The following is an 11,102-nucleotide window of genomic DNA, read 5'->3' as shown; positions in this document are numbered from 1 at the left end:
GGTCAAAACTATACTTGAGAATATTTTCTCACTATACAAAATACTGTGTGATTTTTCTAATTTTACACAAGAGATAGGCCAAATGATATTGAGCTTGGAAAGAAATCTTAAGATTTCTAGCATGCAATTACCAAGAGATCACACTCAAAGTGAGAAGCATTTTGCTCAATCACTTCACACTCAGAGAGAACTAGCTACACTAACAAGTGAAGAGGCCAATATAAAAGCCAAATTGATGCAAATATAGTCCTCCATTACCCTACATTTGGAGGTATTCCACAAAGAGAAACTCTATGTTGAAACTATCTTAAAGAAAGATCCTAATCTTTCTACACTTGATGGCCTTGTACATCTTGCTATAGAGACTACCATCCAACATAAGTCACTATAAATTGCTTTGGAGAATTGGGATGCAGCTCTCAAGATGATAATGGAGGTAAAAAACACATTTTCAGTGAAATATGGTATTACTCCTTACCACCCTTTGACATAAGTATCAAAAAGGCAGATATAGATATAATGTCTAAGGGGAAAAATAACAATAAGGAAGATATGACTAAGGGGGAGAGTACTAAGTATTCTAGTAATTACATTCTTTCATTCATTCTTTTGGAGAATAAAAGGGAAAAGATTGCAGATAGCCAAAAAGGGGGAGATAAGAGTTAATGTGTAAATAGTATGTTGGAGAAATAATGTTTTGGCGGAGATATGAATAAAACCTACAAGTGTAGACAGAGTAGACAAAATAGACAACAACTCAACAAGTAGGTACAAATTACAAAAATAGGGTAAAGGTAAAGAATATTAGTTACATTCAACATAAAATTTTGGTTGCAAGAATAGACAAGGCACAATCAGCTCAGGGGGAGTTATAAGGTATTTTGAACAAGGCTTTAGAAATTTTGTACATATACAATATAGATTGGATAGGGTACTCAGGAGTTCAGACCAATAATGTTTAGTTAAGTGTTTTTGACACTCATGTCAAAGGGGGAGATTATTGGTCTTGGAATGGTTTTGACAATTGAGTGTCAACACACTTGAATACTTTGTACATTGAAGCTGAGTACACTACATATGCTGAGCTATAGTATGTGCCGAGCCAAAATTCCAATAGGTGTCGAGTGATATATAGGTGTTGAGTCACAATTGATGCCAAGAAAGTCAAAATTCTTCATGTGTCGAGTGAGCCAGAACTATACATGTAATAGGTGCTGAGCAAACTAGGATCAAACATATGCCAAGCACCAATATTCTACTATGTGCCAAGTAACATAGAATTAGCATATGAGTTTATAGCTGCATAAACTCAAATGTAAACCATTTTTTGAGCTAATATAGAAGGATTTCAAAGAATAATAAGGATAATAATGAATCTTTTATATTTCCTATGCAATCAGCATGCAACCAATAAGAAAGATGGAGAAGGCATGCAACCAATGAATAAAAGTGCAAGAAATAGATATTAGATCAAGGCCTTATAAAATAGTGGGAGAATAAAATCATGGGGTCTAAGCCTTCTTATAAAGATTACATATTCAATTGATCAGAACAAAGTAAGAGATATGAATAGATATCAGATCAAGCAAGGATCACATCAGAATGAGCAGATCAAGTGCCTAAAATCAGCAATTGAAGATTGTAAGCAATCAAGTCAAAAAAATTCTAATACTTTATAGCAACTATATTAGATAGTGGAAATCCTATGTTGATAGGTTAGCTTAACAGCTATTTTGTATATCCTTTGAAGAGATGACTAAATCCTTTAACAGGGTGACACTTCATGTAAAGTGTTTGTAAATTATTTAACCAGGTCACTATTGACACAGTGTAAAGCCTTTAACAAGGTAGACCATCAAAAGTTGTCAAAAATTTATTGCTATAGTTATTTTGTAGGTATCATCCCCACCCTAGTTTTGCCTTCTTATTCCTAGAGGCTTTTTGGGTTACCAAAATTCAAGTTTTATGTGTGTTGATGCATGTGTTTACTTTATGTTTATTTAATATGTTTACATGCATACAATCTACTTTTAGTTATTTGTTTTAAAGGTTTTGAAAATGTTAAAGTGTGTTACTTCTAATTCACCCCCCTCCCCCCGCTTAGAAGTACTCTTTCCATTTGAATATTCCAACAATAACACTTCAATATCAGTCCCGCATACTTCTTGATTTCCTAGTTTGATGAGATGTGATCACCTGACCCATTTGGTGAAGTGATCCCTTCTCCATTTGACTTGTTGTAATCATTTTTTTTTCCATGTCTTATTCATCTCATCTCTAATGTATTCAACATTTACCTTGGCTTTACCTTTATCAAATTCACAACTTGGTGCCTTTGACCTAGTTGGACAATATTTATTGATGTGGTTAGTCTCAAAATAGCTAAAGCATGTGGTTTGAGTCAACCACCTTTTTTAGTGACCACTGAAGTGTGTCCTAATATAGTTCTTAGGAGCATGTACATATTCTTGACAATAATGAAAACTATATCTTGTATTATAAATCCAATTATAGGAGTTTCCATTGTTGCTTACCTTTGTTTGCTTGTTTGATGACCACATAAATTTGGATTTTCATTCAAAAGCTCTATGTCCATACTTCTGAAAATTATAGTAATAACCTTCAAATCTTTGTGTGTTCATGGTCTTGGTTCTACATTCATGTGTCTGATGACCTTGCTTGTTGCAATTATGGTAGTGAACCATGCTCTTAGGCTTAACATTCTGATTTGTACTTTTTCTCCTCTACACATTAGTAGTATTTCTTTTCTTACCATAATTAGGTTTGGATTTCTTACCTTTGTTGTTCCTTTCTTTATCACTTTTGGATGACTCTCCTTCTTTAGTGCTTGTGTGTCCCAATCTAGATATATCATTGTTGCATCTAGGGGATCTCAGTAATTGCTCAAAGTATTTGATGGCTTCATTTTGTTTATTGAAACTTTTAGAAAATTCCTTTTCTCTCTTTAGGTCACTCTTTAGTTGTTCATTCTACCACTTCAATGTAGTTATCTAAATGTCTTTGACATTTATCATTTGACTTATAGTATCCATTTTCATGTTGGAAATCTTGGTTAGTTCTATTGACTTCTCTTCTAGTCTATCAGCCAAAATTCTTTTGACTTCTTCAATCATGGCTTTGTCTTTCATGGCTTTCTTCTTTTGTTTAGTCACCTCACATACTAGTATGGCTTGTGATTCTTGTTCTAACTTGAGATTTCTGATTTCCTCAGCTTGGATTCTATTCTTTTCCATTAGATCTACAACTACTACATCAAATTCATTTGAGTCCTCATCTATAAATAGCTTAGTAGTATCTATCTCTTTGTATTGTGTGTCATTCTTCACAATAGCAATTTATTTTCTTGTCTTCAAGGAACTCTTTAAAGCTCCTCTTGCTTCATTTAGTTAATGTAGTATAAGATGTATTCTAATCTCTTGGTTCTCAACAGTCTTTCCCAACTTGTAGACTTCCATTTCAAGATCTTTTCTCAAAGTTTCAAAGCTTCTCTTTCAAAGAACAAGGCTCTAATACCAATTATTTGAATTACAATAGGAAAGGTAAACTTTCACCACACATCCATCATATGAATTTGATAGATAAACTAAAATAACATGTAAAGCATATACATCTAAATCATATAGACATGTAAGCAATCACACACATAATGCCAAATATGATTACCCAAAAGCCCTCCAAGTGAGAAGGTAAAATAAGGGTGGGGATGACACCCACAAATCTTTGCTACTATATTAATAAAGTGTATCCAATGAAGGTTACAATGTTTTGATCATGAATCATGATCTACCCTATGAAAATTTTTCCCTGTTAAAGGCTTACAAAGACTATTAGGTGTCATCTTGTTAGAGGATTTCACCACCCTGCTAGAAGTGTGCCTTGTTAGAGGACTACAAATTACAACTAGGCAATCTCCCTATTAAAGGATTTCATATAGCCTATTAAGACTACTTTGTTAAGATATTTTCATTGAAATCACCTATTAAAATATCTCAACATTGATCCTATAGTTAGCACTTGCTTACTTGATAATAGATCACCTCTAAACACTTATCTTCTTGATCCTTCTTGATCAGATGTCTCAATGCTATATCCTTTTTCTCTATCCTCTATTCTTCTCTAACTAATTCTGTAATTGACTCTTTCTTCATAACATCTAAGCCACTATGAATTCTTTGTTTGCACATGCAAACTTGTTTCTTTACTCCTTCAATTCCTTACAAGCTCTCTTACACTCATAGATAGTTTAGGGTTTCATCCTCCTTAAGAAGACTTAGTGACTTAGGGTTAGGTATGAATCTATGGTTGAGATCCATCCATTTTGCCACTTAAACCTTCCAATTTTCTGATTGGCTGCATGTAATCACATAGGAAATCCAAATAGAGATTCATCCTTATATCCAAAATATCATAATCTAATCTTAAGTCAGCTCAGAAATAGTTTACATAGTTGTTTGTGCCTATACAAACAAATATGTCCAAACTATGTCACTCAGCATATAAAGTCTCTAATGCTCGACATGCACTATATTTTTTTTGTGACTCAATGCCTGCACTACTTGGCTTCTAAATCACTTAGCATGGTCTATCTACTTGGCACATGAGTGGCTTGACACTCATTGTAACTTGACATGGTTTAATATTTACATGTTGTACTTGCAATGTATTACTAGTTCAACATGAACTAAGTAAATTTCTTAGGTATGTTGACACTGACTTGTCAAAACCAATATGAGATCGACATATTCAAAATAAATTATAGTCGAAAGGATTAAAATAATTCAAATTCAAAATAAATAATATGGTTATATAGCTAACAAGGATATCTACAATGCCATTTAACCTGATTTTATCAATTCTCAACCACAAGGAAAATTGAAGGAGAGCACAAAAGAAAAATCAATCATTATTTGAATGTTTCCTACAAAATATGTCTCAAAATATTTTAGAGACTCCAAACTCTTAGGTTGGATCACCAAAGAAAAACCAAGCCTTAGGCTTGGTAGAATCCAAATCTTTAAATAGCATGTGCACACCATAACACGTATGTGATATAGCATGTATTCACTATTTAGAGCATTTTTAAATTCAATCTTACAAAGAACATACATGCTATAGTGTACACACACTTTGTAAGCCTATATTTCAATAGAGAGGGAAGGAGAGAGGGAGAGAGGGTATAGAATGAGAGAGAGTAGAGGATGTGAAGAGAGCAAAAGATGGGGGAGAGAGAGAGAGAGAGAGAGAGAGAGAGAGAGAGAGAGAGAGAGAGAGAGAGAGGATGGGAGAAGTTGGATAGGGATAGAGGGACAAAGAAATGGGAAGAGAGAGAGTAGGGGATGGGAGAGGGGGAGAGTGAGATAGAGGGAGAGTTGGGGATGAGAGATGGAGAGATTGAGAGAGAGGGAGAGTAGGGGATGGGAGAGTGTATGAGAGAGAGAGAGAGAGAGAGAGAGAGAGAGAGAGAGAGAGAGAGAGAGAGAGATGTGTGTACGTGTGAGAAACATACAGTAAAAGAGAGGAGTGGGAGAGAGATTTAGCTAGACAAATATGGAGATGAAGATCAAGATAGATACATTGTATATATAGAGAGAGAGGGAGAGAGAAGGAGAGATAGAGAGAGTAGGGAATGGGAGAGGGTGGGGGAGAGAGAGAGGGTGGGATAGGGGGTGAGAGAGAGAGAGTGAGATAGAGAGAGACTACTGCATTTTGGATGGAATTACGATAGTGAGCGGTCATGATTACAATAGTAAACTATCCCCCAAATGACATTAGTCAAAATTGGCTCCTACCAGATGGGCATCAAACTTATGTTGTTGCAAGTTGTGAAAAAAATGGTTACCATTGGAATTACGATGCCTATAGGTGTTGTAAATTGGGCTATCATTCTAGGAAACTATTCATTCTCACCATAAGCTTTATGACAGAAATTTGTTGAAGACACTGTCACAATTGTGATGTCTATGCAACACAAATGCTACGAATCTGATGAGAAGCTATCAAAAACTATTATCACAATGGGGATAGGCATGTGGTATGAATTCTATGAGATAAACAACTATCTGTCGCAATTGCAATGTTGTGATATATTAATATAAAAAAATTGTAGCAAATGTTGAATAGCTATGATGCAATCATAGGTTAATATTGAGCTTCACTTGGTTTTAAAAATAGTTTAATATTCTCTACTAATTAGGACCAAACATGCAAAAGTGGAAGCTCATTCCACCCCTCCCCCCACCAAAATCTAAATTACCTATTAACATCTAAAACCTTTAAGATATGATCAATGTTTAAAGTACAAAAAAAGGTTCCAAACCTACAAAAGGGACATCACTTTCCCATCTTTTGGTACATGTCATTTTTTTGTCACATCCAAAATAAGATTCTTCCACTCTGAATTGAGAATGCACATGCAACTACATTCTTTATGCATGGAAAATAGGTAGAGCTGAAAAAGCACAATACGATTACATTTATTTAATAGGTCTATTAAGTTTTTAAAATTATTGACTATCATCATGAAAAATGTTTTTAATGGTCTATAACTTAAAATAGCTAATTAAAAACCTCTAACAAAAATGCAAACCTATTGCATTTTACATCTCTACTTGATGTTGTATGCATATGAATTGACATTGCATATTCAACTATGATGTCCTTCTACATTGCCTGAAACCAATAGATTCACACAATTAGTTGTCATACAATCATATGTTATTATTGAGGTTCACTTGGTTTTGAGAATAGTTTAATATTCTCCACTAAGTAGGGCCAACCACGTGAAGGTGGAAGCTTTCCCCCCAACACCATCCCCCCCCACCCTTCCCAAAATCTAAATTCCCCATTCACATATAAAATATTTAAGAAATGATAAATTATTAAAGTACCTATAATATTCTCATCACCTCCTACTGCTCTTAGGAGAAGTCCATCTTCATTGGTCATGGGAAATTCATTACATAGGTACATTAAAGAATGTCCTCATCACCTTGGGTATAAAATGAATCTAATATTAGAAAAAATCCCCTAACAAATAATAGTTCAAGTGAAATAAACACATGAAAAATGAGAGAGAGAAAGAGGAATCTACTTACTAATAGGCATTGCCATCACATCTATGGCCATGCTACCTATTGAGTGAGTTTTTTTTTGTTGTGCCAAGATGTCTTTGTTTATATATATATAAATACATACATACATACATAAATACATACATATACATATAAATATGTATACACATACATACATACATATACAGAGATCATAAGGGCACAACAATGAGATGCAAAGATCACAAGGGCATGACAACCTATTGAGTGAGTTTTATTATTTTTATGTTGTGCCAAAATTTCTTTGTTTAGAAACATACAAACGATGAATGATTAATGTTGTGTGTGTTTTTTTATTTTTTTTATTTTTTATAATCCATATTCCATGATCCACAAGATCTCTATAGTGATGCCCAAATTAACTTCAATACCCAACTAATCAGCAAGTAGATCAATTTAATTGGGTTATGGCTCAGGCATGTATTATTCCCATTTATCATATGGTTGCAATGCTGGAGGTAACATTTTTTCAAAAGTGGTATAAATTTTTGTATCATTGGCCTAATTTTAATGAAGTAATAAAGTGGATTTTAGGGTGGAGAGGACTATTTGTCCTTGAGCTTCTTGCTAATGAAAGCATAAGAAGTCAGCTAAATATAGCCCTTGAAATGATAAATAAAGCTATAGAGGGTACGATTGTGGAACAAAAAGGGGCTAGAGAGAATGTAAGCTATCTTAGGGTGATGGAGTAGCACCAATTTGAGGTACTTCAGCAACAACAAGTAGGAAAAACATGTGCTCAACAACAAGCCTCATCTTCCATGAGTAGTGGGATTCACTTGAATAATTCCATGGGTGTACCTTAGTTGAGTTTGATGGAAGTGATTGTAATATATGCACAACAACATGACATCCAATTTTTCCCTATAGTGGAATGCGAATATCATGGTATTTAGGTTTATGGTTTTGGAACTCTTAGTATCTATTTAGATTCTATGAATCAAGAAGTGCTTTCATAATCTGGAGATAGATGGGTAATTGCATCATTGGAGCAACTAGTTGAGATGTATTGTAATCGAACTAGAGGAAATCATTGATAAACAAACATATAATAAAGATAAAACTTGAAAACTTGAATTCTAAAATGCTAAAATGAAAGCTATCAAAGATAACCAACCTATGCTAGAGTTACAACACAATGTGAAGTTGATTTAGATATCAAAATGAAAAAATAAAACATGACATAAATCCTTTTCAATGTTATGTTCACAACTCAAATTCTCTCCCATGGCCTAAGCTAAAACCCTCATTATTGCATCTAACATTAAGGAATGAAATATGATTATGTCCCCAATAGAGAATTGAAATGATTTTTTTTCATATTCCACTTAGCACTGTGTCAATAAATTCAAGAAATTATACTACCATGCAAATTAGCTTAGATTGATTCCAAAGCTTAGGCCCTAACAACAGTTGAAAGGTAAATTATTGTCAAATAATGTGCTAAAAACAAGAAAGAGTACATATTTAGAATGAATGTAGATATTGGAATCAATGAAGAAACATATAATTCTCTTATACATAATTAGAATCATGTCAGAGATAAACTCAAGAAATTAAGCAATATAGGAGGTGCTCAGCTAGATATTCTAGCCATCTTGGGTGATTTGGTGATAGGCATCTGCAAGGAAATGAGCCCCATGAGTTAACATATTATGTCTTAAAATAGTTAAGTTCTACTTGACTATCTCCAAGGCATCTACACACTAGAGGGATACTCCACCTACTAGGTTGCCTACATACTCATATCCATGGGATCAAGACCCTTGAACTACTCACTCTAATGAATATGTAGTTCTAGTTTTTAATTATTTTGATGTATCTATATTCCTATAACAACTAGTGAACTTTACTCACCTAATATAACTCTTCACCATCATACACCCACTCGAGCAAATCAGATAGTTTTCTATAATTACAATACTGTAATACCCTAGTTTAACCTTTGTGTTGTAGTTTACACTTAATGTAAGGTTAACCTATATACGTCCTAACTCACTCCTTTTATAGTTCAAGTGAAATAAACACATGAAAAATGAGAGAGAATAAGAGGAATCCACTTACCAATAAGTGTTTCCATTGCATTTATTTCCACGCTTCTTGTTGAGTGAGTTTTATTATTATTTTGTTGTGCCAAGATCTCTGTATTTACACACACACACACACACACACACACACACACATTTATATATACATATCTATATTGTGTTGAAAATATAAGATAAGTAACTAAGAGGGGAGGGGTGAATCAATTGCCCCTAAAATAAATCCCATATCCCTTATATGTTAGTATATAACATAAAATTCACAAAAAATACTAATGTTTACTAAACACACAAGCATCTAGTTTACACTAGTATATGTTGTAACTTGGAAAATGTTTAAAATGAAAATCTTAAGCTATTATATTTGATTAACCTTACTTAACTTATTTGAATACACATAAATGAAATAGTATGAACACGAGCGACAACAAGATTTAGCATGGAAACCCAATTTGGGAAAAACCACCAATTTCACCTAGTTATTGATTTTCACTCTTCTAAAATGAGCCCTATTAGGAACCAACCCTATTAAAGGTTACAAAACACACTATTAAGTGTGATCTTGTTAGAGGATTTAATCACCCTATAAGGAGTGGCATTGTTAGAGGTCTTTAAACACTTCAATATAGAAATACCACCTTGTTATCTAGGATTTACAAATAGTTGTTAAGCCAACTCTATTAAAATATTTAGATCACCACTACAATGGTTAGAGGGTAACAATGAGATGAACTTATTTTTGATGCAACTAAATTGTTGATTATATATTTCAATTATGGCTTGTATATTTGATCCTTTTTGATCAATTATATATTTCCAACTCCACAAGGATAATTTGTTTATCCTTCTAATTCACTTCCTCTAAGTGCCTTCTATTCTGCAATATTTTTCCACACATTCAATCCTCAACTTGACCTTATATTTATATCATACACATTGTCAAGTTGGGTTGAATACAAATTAGAATACCTAATATTCATCTCAATAGTTAGCTAGAACCAACAAAAAAACTATTGAACTCAATATGCCAAAACAATAAAATCCCCCGTTAGCTGACCTTGCTTGGTAGACACTAATTTCAAAACAATTTTCCTATGTTAACCAAGTAAACTCAGTTAACAATGCATCTTCACAATTTTCCCTTGTTAACCAAGTGAGATAAGTTAACACTGGTTCTATCCAATTTTTCTTTCATTAACCAAGTGAGCTTGGTTAACACACATATTCTTTGAACTTCTCTTTGATGCCTGAGTGAACTCAGTTAACACCATCTTTTGGACTTGGCAAATTATGGAATGCTCGGAAAACATAGGAAACTATCTTCATCAGCTGAGTGAGCTCAATATACACTATCTAGAAAAGATATGACATCTTGTGTAACATCAAAGATAATACACAATTAACCAATTGTTTTTAACAACCTCCCTCTTTGGCATTGATGGCAACACAACATTTCATAATACAATGAATTTTTTAGAGAAAAAAAATTAAGAAAAATATCCTTATTTTCATTTTGATTCTCATCCTTGAGAACTCCCTCTATCAATGTGAAGTACCTTCAGCTTCAGTTTCTCCTTCTGTCAACAAACTTTACCTTCAACATCTTCTTCTAATAGAAAATTTAGCCTCTTTAGACCAAGTCCTTCCTCTTTGACATCTCTGCATATAATTCTCCCTTTATAAAATTTTTGAGAAATGTATACTCTCCCTCTTTAGAATTTTTTGTGAGATATGACTAAAAAATCTCCCTCTTTGACATCTTATACCAAAAACAATATTTAGTGAATATCAATGTACTAATTCATATGCAATATGCCCTTTTTAATACTACATCAACTAACTAATCTTGAAAATGCTCTTGTTGATGCATCACTAAACTTTAGATAGGGGAAAAACTCCTAACTTAGCTCTTAGATAAAAAAAAAAT

General features: G+C 33.4%; 1 non-coding gene across 1 annotated transcript; it reads right to left on the bottom strand.

Annotated features, from left to right (window-relative positions):
* Nucleotides 1-458: 458 nt before the first annotated feature.
* On the bottom strand, nt 459-536 carry LOC149566013 (small nucleolar RNA SNORA17). Its single transcript, XR_016363184.1, has one exon. It is a non-coding gene; the product is annotated as a small nucleolar RNA SNORA17 (small nucleolar RNA).
* Between the last annotated feature and the right edge of the window lie 10,566 nt (nt 537-11,102).

This window comes from Cupressus sempervirens, chromosome 3, assembly GCF_028749045.1.
Source record: "Cupressus sempervirens isolate cs-2001-9-10 chromosome 3, ASM2874904v1, whole genome shotgun sequence".
NCBI classification, from domain to species: Eukaryota; Viridiplantae; Streptophyta; class Pinopsida; order Cupressales; family Cupressaceae; genus Cupressus; species Cupressus sempervirens.
Note: the sequence above shows the minus strand (reverse complement) of the source record. Positions and strands in the feature narration are given on the sequence as shown.